The sequence below is a fragment of the Strongylocentrotus purpuratus genome, unplaced genomic scaffold, assembly GCF_000002235.5.
Source record: "Strongylocentrotus purpuratus isolate Spur 01 unplaced genomic scaffold, Spur_5.0 spur5_scaffold_19, whole genome shotgun sequence".
NCBI classification, from domain to species: Eukaryota; Metazoa; Echinodermata; class Echinoidea; order Camarodonta; family Strongylocentrotidae; genus Strongylocentrotus; species Strongylocentrotus purpuratus.
Window position 1 is genome coordinate 33,185,430 of NW_022145604.1, and position 10,068 is coordinate 33,195,497.

The window sequence follows — 10,068 nt, forward strand, 5'->3', positions numbered from 1 at the left end:
GCCTTGCGTTTGAAATGCGGCTGCCCTAGCGTCTCATGAATTAAAATCAACTTTTGCCAAACCCACACAAATTGCGGCGGCCGCAGGAATTCCACGGGCGCCCTAGTGCAGCCTTAAGGCGACCATGCGTCATAACTTCTAGGGCCGTACGTCAACCGCAGGTTTTCTCTATCCATAGGTTATAAATACGCCGTGCGGCTACCCTTACATATGTGGCTGCTACCGTATGTGACCGTTGAAATGCTGCGGCGGCCCTATAATTGCTATTGGCCGTAGATAGTTTATTTCCGCACGGCCGCCGCGGCAAATGTGACCTAAGCATTATGCCTAGGTCACATTTGATTGTCCAAATGAACAGGTCTTGCCTCTACCAAAAGACATGATTTTCACATGCTCGTACGCGCTCTCACAATCGCGTGTTATGCGTTTCGTGTGCAACAGAGAGCGCATTCGGAAACGCGCCAAAAAAGCGTTAAATTCTTAACAATGTAAACAAACGTATTGTTGCGTTACATTAACCAGCAAAACCAAAGATGGAATACCAGCCGATGAAAAAATGTTAATGTTGATATTTATCACAAACTCTAACCTTTTTTCTAATGTAGGCCTACCTATATATAAACACGGGAAAGTTAGTAGAGTATGCACGTAGATCGGCAAAGCGACAATTCGTGTAATAACACAATAAACCAATTAATGGATAGCCTGCGAACCCGTATGACGTCACGTGTCAAACGTCAAATACATATGTCGCAATTTTTACAATCGATAGGCGTATATTCAAGTAGTGCACTCAAGGTAAATTGGTATGCAAGATCTTTCTGTGCTTAATCTTTTTTTGGTCATCAACTTTCAATTTTTTACCTTATATATCATCTGAATTAATGAAATGGAAAAAAATGTTCACAACATCAATCTTATCTCCAGCGTATAGTTGACGAGACAAAACAAATGCATTCTGACGGAGCAACCAGGGGGGCGTTTCACAAAACTTGTCATCAGTGATGAATTACAGTTTATGTTATAAGCTACTGAAATCATTGCTTCTGATTGGTTATCAGCAGATTTGTCACTGATTTTTGTAATTTGTCATTGGAAAAAGGCTTTGTGAAACGGGTTCCAGATGTAATTAACTTGGAAGGAATTCAACAATTTGGCAGAAATACTCACTGAAATTTTGTTTTATTTTCATTTAGTATTGATGGGTAATTTTTAACGACTTTAAGATGCTTTATTGAACTGAGCGAATCGAATTCTCGGTCAAGCTCCGCTATCAGCTAACCCGGGGAATTTTTGGACTATCCGCGGGTGTGGTCGTTAGTGTAGCTGTGCTAGCAGGCAGCTGTAGAAGACTGCAGTGCCGTGCAAAATACACAACTTCAGGAAATTTGGCAGTGCGGTGCTCTACCTCTTTTTCAGAAATTAAGTTACTGTTTTCCCGACATATATTTACTGTTAGACAAACGGTAATATTAGATAGCTTAGACAGAAACCGAGATGTGATTGGTCCTGAACACGTCACGTGATATCAATTGCGAGGATCCAAATTGTTAGATTTCCTGGCCGGTCACTTTTCAGTGTTATATTTTACCAGCTGGTGAAATGAATATATTTGTAATCAATGCATGTCGCCCTTTTGAGGAATGTATGTCACCAATTACACACATTACACCATTACCGAGGGTGATTTAAAAAAAAAAAAATTCCATGAATTTTTTTTCCCCCTTGGAATTATTTTTTTCCAATTTTTTTCTTCCCCAAAAATACTTTTTGGGGTAAGAATTTCAATTTTTTTCGATTTTTTATAAATAGTAATTCTTCTTTTTTGCACTTCTTTTTCTAGAATTTTGACTGTCCCCGAACTTCTTTTTTCGGGCCAAACAAAATATGGACCCCCCCCCCACAAAACAAAAAAAAATCTAACTAAGGCTATCTAATATAACAGTTATTGACTGGCAGGGGGAATATAACATTCTTTCGACCTGAAGGGAGTTATATTTTCCCTCGTGACCATACTTTTCCTCAGCGCTGCGCGCTTTGGGAAAATATAACCACTTGGCAAATATAACTTTCTTCAGCAGTCCAAATAATGTTATATTACACCCCCTGCCAGTCAATAACTGTATAATATATTCCAGTCGAAATCTACCATGGACAAATTTTCATTATGTTGTAGCCTAGTTAGTAGGTACTCAACGTGTGTATTTTTTTATTCGACTCGTTAGGAGTCGGAAATATATAGCATTTGTACGCTTCCTGAGAATTCGTACTTAAAAAATGTGGTTTTGATGATCATACACTCGCTCAGGTTTATAATCTTCCTGTTGGGCAGGAAATAACCTTATGAACTATAGATTTGTGAGCGAGGGGGAAACCGGGATGGTGGGTTAAAGGTGGGGAGAGGACGTCCCACAACAGGACCTGCCAGAGCCATTTATTAGGATAGTGTGGCCAACCTGGCTCGAGTTGGGCACACTATAGCGAGTACTGCTTTATTAGGCAAGTACAGAACAAAATAATATACGCCATGTTGTGACCTAGTGATACAAAGTCGGCACAATTCTGTGTATAAATGGATCTGGGACCAACACAAATGCCCCTTCACAAATGGCCTTCCTAGCAAAAAAAAGTACTACCCCGGCAATAAAATAAGTCCCCATCCTAGGGAGAATTACGTTCCTTCATTTTTTGATGCTACCTTTGATAATATACTTGACACAAGTAGATTTTATTAATAGATAGTGGAGGCATTCTTGTGCTTTGTTAATGCATTGCAGCCCCCCTCCCCCAACGTTACCCGAGCCACATATGTTGAATCATATCATGTCTAGTAGGTCAAATAATCGTTATGTATAGGAAAGTCCGAAATTATGTGCCATACCAAGGAAAATGTAATAATGGAAACATGAACATGAACTCGAAATTGAAAACACTGAATATATTTGACTTATATTTTTTTATTCAATTGCCCTGATTGGATTCTTTTATTTTCAAAATAAACTAACGCAAAATATGTCTATAAATGTTCACTTTAAATAATGATGTTCTTTAATTATAAAACTCGTGGGCGAGACTCTTTTCATTTTTGGCCAGTTAAGACAAATATATATTTGAAATCTGTAAGAAACGATTTTCCTGTTATTTGGAACTCTATTCCTACAGAAATATCCTCATGCAAGTCTTCAACAGTATTTAAAAGAAAATTGAAGCAGCATCTTATATCTAAATATCATTAATTCTTGTTCCCATAACTGTTTTCAAACCTATGATTTTGTCATGATTATTTCCATTTGTATTACCTGCCTTGAACGATGTCCCTGTCATGTTTTGTCGTGTATGTTTTTTTTTTTTTAAATCTTTGTTTGTATATGTAAATCTCTTAACTACTGTTCGGGGAACTATGCTTCCACAAGGCCATCTGACCTTATTTTTTAGTTCCCTATTTTCATGTTCTTATTTATTGCAAATGCTTATCATTGTTTATATCTTTGTATTGTTTTTTTTTTTTTATTGAAAATGGAAATGAATAAACTGAATTGAATTGAATCGATATCAATAGAGGTGTTAATCAATTTGATATTTTGTCTGGTCTCAGGTCAAGTAGGGTGATCGGCTTGACATATTTTGGTGGATTACGTATGTGAAAAAAGGTAGGACTGGCTAGCATAGATCTCAACGTACCATACAACTTTGAAGAGCGCCATCTGAAACAAAACGTCGGCATAACTTGTAATTAAATCTGAGATGGTCTTCCATGTAGCCTATCAAATTGTAAATTGATGATGATGTGACATGTGAAAATGACGCTGATGATGATGTGAAATGTGAAACTGATGCTGATGGTGATACTAATGATGATGATGATATTGTTGATGGTGATGATGCTGCTGCTAATAATGAAGGTGATGATGATGTTGACATCTTCATGCATTTAATGTGTATTTAAAATATATTATTATCATCATCAGCAGCATAATCTTCCTCATCCATAACAACTACCAACAACATCATCATCAGCATTATTATTGCAATCATCTTGTCATCACTACTACCAACACCGTCACAATCATCATCACGTCCATCGTCTATGCCATCACTATCATCCTCTATTTAATCCTCGACCTCGTCATCTACGTAATAATTATAAAATAAGAAAATTGTCACGGTTTCACTGTCATCAACATTATTCACATCATCATCATCATTCCCATCGATCGTGTCGGCAATATCAGTTTTATGACCATTATCATCATTTACGTAATTATTATATTAAATAAAACGTTGCAATAGTACCACTGTCGTCATCGCTATCAATGTTTCTATCTTTATTATCATCGTCTTCATCATCATCGTCATTCGCTTCCGTTCACATCAGGACTATAGGCAATTAATTATAATACATCACTATTATCATCGTCAACATCACCTCTGCCATTCACAATTTGTTTTATTCATTCCTTTTATTTTTATAAACGTAACATCAGACCATAAACAATGCATAAGGATTGGATAAAGAGTGTAGTCATAGTAAAATCCTTTTCTATTATCATAATGCAAAACCTCATGTTATACATAAAGACTTTAAAGTATCAGCTTGCATGGTGATGTAGATATATAGTAGGCTTGCGAGTGCACCATGTGTGAGAGAGAGAGGGAGGATTGAGGAGTCCTGAAAAGGACTCTCGGTAATCTTTCTTGAGGGTGTGTAGTCCTGACAAGGACTGTTGGTGTAGTCTTGAAAAGGACTGTTGGTTATCTTTCTTAGCTTATAGTTCTAAGGAGAACTATAGCGCTTGGAGAGGATGGGTGGCGGGAGTAGCTCGACGTTTTGAACAGGTTGACTATCCGTCGTCAGGAGCAAGATTACCGAGAGTCCTTTTCAGGACTCCTCAATCCTTCCTCTCTCTCACATGGTGCACCCGCAAGCCTACTGTATATACAGACTTATGTTTAACATACTGAAGTTACGCCATTTGCTTCTAGGCAGTATCTTTGATTTGATTTTGATTTGATTTGATTTGATTTATTGGTTTCTGCATCTTTTTTCTTTTTTTCATCATACATTTTCATGAACATAATATGGCTTGATACAATATTTCAAGTGTATATAATTTTTATACAGATAATAAACGATATTAAACACATATATTGAATTTAAACAAATATATTGAATGGAAATTAACATACATTAGATGCAGGAGGGCTACAGTAATAAGCAAAGTAGCTTGACGTGCCGGCAGCCCTCAACTTAGATACAACAATACAAATAAAATTAAAAAAGAGTGAGTTGCAGAGAAGAAAAGGAAAGGGGAGAGAAAAAGGAGGAGGAGGAGCGTTGGTAATAATACAATAAATCTCATACAGCTGCTGATTGAATACAGGTTCATTCATGAATGAAAAAAAAAAACGATGCTAGGTCATGGACGATTACACATCATTGTTAAATATACAGTCAATGTACACACGAACATGAATACAGTATAATTACACACGACATGATCTATACTTAGACAATAACATAGTTTTAACTGCCTTCTTAAAAGAATACAATGTCCTAAGGTTTCTTATTACAATGGGCAGAGAGTTCCAGATGTCTGGGCCGGCGTGTCTAATGGATTTGAGAGCCAATGCTGTTTTTGGATTTCTTAAATGGAATTTTTCAGTTTGTCTTGTGGGGGTAAGACAGTGTCAACACAACTGTTTTGAATTTGATATGAATTACCGTTATTCGTCATCCTAACATAATTATATGAATACTTATTTCATTCCTACATGTATTCAAATGAAATATCCATGTAACATGTACATTCAGTTTTCATTTATTAGACAATGTACTCGTTTGACCAGAAGGAGTCTCCACCTATACATGTATTAAACATACAACTTCATGATTTTATAGCTTCTTCTTTTGACACTACAGCGAAGTTCCATCAAAGCAGATATATTGCAAAATTATTTACTTTACTTTATCAAAGAGAACTGTTGCTTAGCTAACACCATGAGCGTCACTGGACGGTGTGTGCGCTCTATAAGTTTAAACTATTATTATTATTATTATCAGTTGGAATACTTATTAGTAGTTTTTTCCATTAAACATTGCTTCATAGCCATAAACATATTAAAGTTTCTAGTTTCAGATTTACTTCCACTCATAAAAAAGATAACAATAATAAAAGCATATACTTGAAAACACAAATTATGAACATATACACATGAATATATTCATTTACTTATACGTATACACAAGCTGATAAGTGAGAAAATGATTTATGAATAGCTAAATTCAGAGTGGAGGAGCCGACAGAGGCCAAAGACATGTCGAGGGCTAGCTTCTTGCAGACTAACCTTACTTAATTCAAAATATCATTCTAAAACATTAATAGGAGTAAAAGAACTAAAATAATTTTAAAATAAAAATGGATAGATATGAATTTGTACAAGTTTGACAATTCACAGCATGTGAGTATAGTGTAGTGACATTTATTTCAGGAATTTAGTTAAAAGCAACTTAATTTCCTCTCTAATAAAGACAGATTTTAAATTTATCCTATATATTTTTTTTAAATAAACAAATGCCTTTCCAAATGCTACTATCTTGGACCAACCATCACAACGGCTCAATTTATCTAGATCATGCTATAACATAATTCTCTAATGATATCATCTCATAGGTCTAATAACGACGTACATATAATCAAATCCAGGTTCTGTAAGTGTACTTGTAGTCGGGTTCAACGCAAGCTTCTATACAAATTAGAAGTAAAATAGAGAGATAAGCAGGACATAATAAAAACATAACATTTTGCTTTAAACATTGCCATTTCCAACGAAGAATACAAGTATACTACGCAAGTGTATATCAATATATGGTATCTTGCAATGATATATTTTAAAAGGTTCATCTATGTTATACATCAAATACAGTTTATTTTGAACTTCATTAATTATATATTTAACCCCATTAACATTAAGAATTAGAACATAAGGGTAAATTTAAGACGATTTTTCGTAACATGAACGTGTTATGGCACGGCGTTGTGTTTCAGGATGAGACATAAATGTTAGTCAAATGAAAACCAAAGAACCTTTTTGTTATGGTTCGTATTTTTTCATTGTGGTTATTTCCCGCGAACCTTATGTCATTAAAAATGTCGAGTAATATCGAGGATGATGCACAAGGTGAGAAATAAGATGTTACATCCTGTTTTGCTTAAATTGACTCAATACATTTCCATTGGTAATCCAGTTTTACATTGCCGTTGATGCGGTCTGGTCGACGAAACAGATCATTTGGTGTCTCTAAAACTTCTCTATTAAATTAACCATTCAGACATATTGCATTATCCTAAATGATGTGTGATGATCAGACTTATACGTTCCTTTTTACAATATCTTCTTTCATGCTTTTGAATAAATTATATATGTCTACTTCTTATGTGATTTATGACAGAATACTTGTGCTGTAAACTTTAAATGTATTATTTATATATTCATTTAAATTATGATGTTATTTTCATATAACACAAGTGTGATATTATACAAATATATCATGTACTTACATACGTAATATATCTCTGCATATATATGACATGATATTATGTATAATCTATTACAATTGTGTAGTCGCCTGATCCTGGACTGTTATCATTCATGAACTGCATGGTGTGATGGTAAGTTTAAATATATAGAGTCTATCAGGAGGACAGAAAGCAATCTCTCCTGATCGGAACTCCTGCAGATAGTACCGGTAACGTGTCTCGGGCTTCTCAATCTCTTGATCAGAGATGAGAGTCTGAACGTGTTTCAGCTCGCTGGTGTACTCATCGATACTAACCAACCCTTCATCATAATTGAGCCAAGCGATCAGGATTGAATTATTCTGAGTTACAGCAGCCTGTGCCAGTAGTCCCGATTTCTCTACCTCGTGTTTTACATTACCATCTTTGTCAATTATTCTTACTGTATAACAAGTTTTGATGATCAATACGTTATTAGAACTAGTGATCTGTTCAGGTGTATATCCATCACATGGTATCTCCCTGATCGCCTCCCCCCCTGCTGATGAGAATACCTGGATCTTTTGGAGGTTCCAGTAGCCGACATAGATCAAATCATTACTGTCTACAGTGAGACTAGGAGTCCCACCTCTACTCAGAGTATCAAACCGTACATCCAGCTTCTCTGACTCTTCTGTGTACAGTACGATAACATTGTTGCCACTCAGTACGACATACCGACGACCAGACAGGTATCCTACTCTACGGATACCAACATCCGTGAGGACTGTCTCCTGCAGCTGACCATCAGCAGAGAAGATATCGATTCCTCCTGTGCTGTATCCCACTGCCATCCTACCATCGGGTGTAGCAGCCATGCAATTCATGCAGTCTTTTCTAGAGAGTTCTATATCACATTCTAACTCATACTTCATGAACCTCACCTCACCAATGTTCAACTTATCACATTGGGTGTTAGGTATGAATATCATTTGCTCTGCACGGTCAGCTACATCCATATCCAGCTTCGCCTCTGGATTATCCCTATCTAGTACATTCTTCAGGTCACCGGACAGTGAATCACGAATAACAATGATATCACCTTCTAATGGAGCCCTCATGCTATTACCCGCTAACACACTCGCACTTGTAATACTCGTAATCAACCTCTCATCAACATCTTTCATCACCATCAATCTTTTACATAATTTCCCTTTCTGATCGTCCAACTGATTGTCCAATGCTGCTTTCCTTTCGATTAATATCTTGAGTGATTCTTGATAAGTGGTGTTGATTTCCGCCTTTGTTCCGGCAATGTGATCGGTGACACGCTCCTTCTGATTCTTGACGCAGGTCAAGTGATTCTTGATGGTTGTAACTTTCATTTTACCTCGGGCTTGTAGAGATTCAATTTGTATTTGGGTAGAAGCATTGTATTCCTCAGCATCTTGGACAGTGTGGCATTTCTTGTCATGGTACAACATTCGACATCTCAAGCAGATGAACCTCTTACAGGTGATACATACATCAGTACAGATGTGTTTTTGTTTATCTACTTTGTGTTCTTGGCAGTAAACCTCTTTTTCGAGGACCACCCTTCCCTCTCTGACGTCTTCTACTCGTACAACTCTATGCTTGACATGAGGCGGCCATTTGTTGTGAATTTCCTTGCATTCGTTACACATGTTCGTACCACATTCACAACAGAAATGTACAGCTTTCGAGTTTGAGTCACACATTTCACATACTTGCTGGCTATTTCGCACATCATCAATGAGAGACTTAAGAGGAACATTAGTATTTAGATTCGAGACATTACCACCCTTTACAGATGTTTTACTTCTACAGATGGGACATGTTAGAGAATGTTGTGAAGAACTTTTGAGAATATCATTAAGACATTTCATACAGAAAGTATGTGTACACGATAACTGCTTCGGGTCACTAAGCATTTCGAGACAAACAGGACACTGCAAATTGCGTGAAACTTTTCGTTCAAATTCCGACATTTTGATTCTCCTATCTCAAGTTGCACTGATATGACACATAATGCAAACACAATATTTATCGTGAACCGCCTTTAATAATGTTAATGATGAGATAAACTGGGCCAATGTCATCGGGATGGTTGGGTGTCTTAAGGATCTTAAGGATTTCAGCCAAACGTCTCATGGGCAGTCACTCAGAAACCGTTCATAATATCATGACAAATTATTTGTTGTCACTTCTATGGCTACAATGCACTAAGGTAATGAGATGAGTGTTTACAATCTGGTATATTCTCCTTCCTGCCGTCAACCACCCCATGCTTTCTCCTACTGATCAAGGACAAAGCAGATGGCAGTCTGAAGATGTCTGAAGATTATGTCGTTTCTTCAGATCCGTACTCCTCACACAACGGCGAAGCTGGGCCTGTCAAAATTAAAAATGAATAACACTTGACAATGATAAAGGTTTCCTAGCCAATTTGACTTTCTATAATTCCGTTGAATAAAACGTTCATTCAGTTTCCGAAATAAATTTAATGCCCTCGGTCATTGAATTGAGAGTATCGGTTGCGGGATTCATTCCG